The following is a 762-nucleotide window of genomic DNA, read 5'->3' as shown; positions in this document are numbered from 1 at the left end:
GAACTGCCTTATGATCCAGCAATCCCACTGCTGGGCATACACACTGAGGAAACCAGAAGGGAAAGAGACACGTGTACCCCAATGTTCATCGCAGCACTGTTTATAATAGCCAGGACATGGAAGCAACCTAGATGTCCATCAGCAGATGAATGGATAAGAAAGCTGTGGTACATATACACAATGGAGTATTACTCAGCCATTAAAAAGAATACATTTGAATCAGTTCTAATGAGGTGGATGAAACTGGAGCCTATTATACAGAGTGAAGTAAGCCAGAAGGACAAATACCAATACAGTATACTAACGCATGTATATGGAATTTAGAAACACGGTAACGATAACCCTGTATACGAGACAGCAAAAGAGACACTGATGTATAGAACAGGCTTATGGACTCTGTGGGAGAGGGAGAGGGTGGCAATATTTGGGAGAATGGCATTGAAACATGTGAAATGTCATGTATGAAACGAGATGCCAGTCCAGGTTCAATGCACGATGCTGGATGCTTGGGACTGGTGCACTGGGACGACCCTGAGGGATGGTATGGGGAGGGAGGAGGGAGGAGGGTTCAGGATGGATTTTCTTTTAAAAATAAATAAATAAATAAAAAATAAAATAAAATAAAATAACCACCCTTACTTTTAACATTATTCTTTCTTTGGCTGCTACAGAAGCAAACTAGCTGATGAGACAAATCAATCTGGTAATTTAATAAATTCCAATCTAAATCATACCAGTAGTAGGAAACATCATCAAACACTC

Source organism: Bison bison, unplaced genomic scaffold (genome assembly GCF_000754665.1).
Source record: "Bison bison bison isolate TAMUID 2011002044 unplaced genomic scaffold, Bison_UMD1.0 scf7180017864279, whole genome shotgun sequence".
Lineage (NCBI taxonomy): Eukaryota > Metazoa > Chordata > Mammalia > Artiodactyla > Bovidae > Bison > Bison bison.
Note: the sequence above shows the minus strand (reverse complement) of the source record.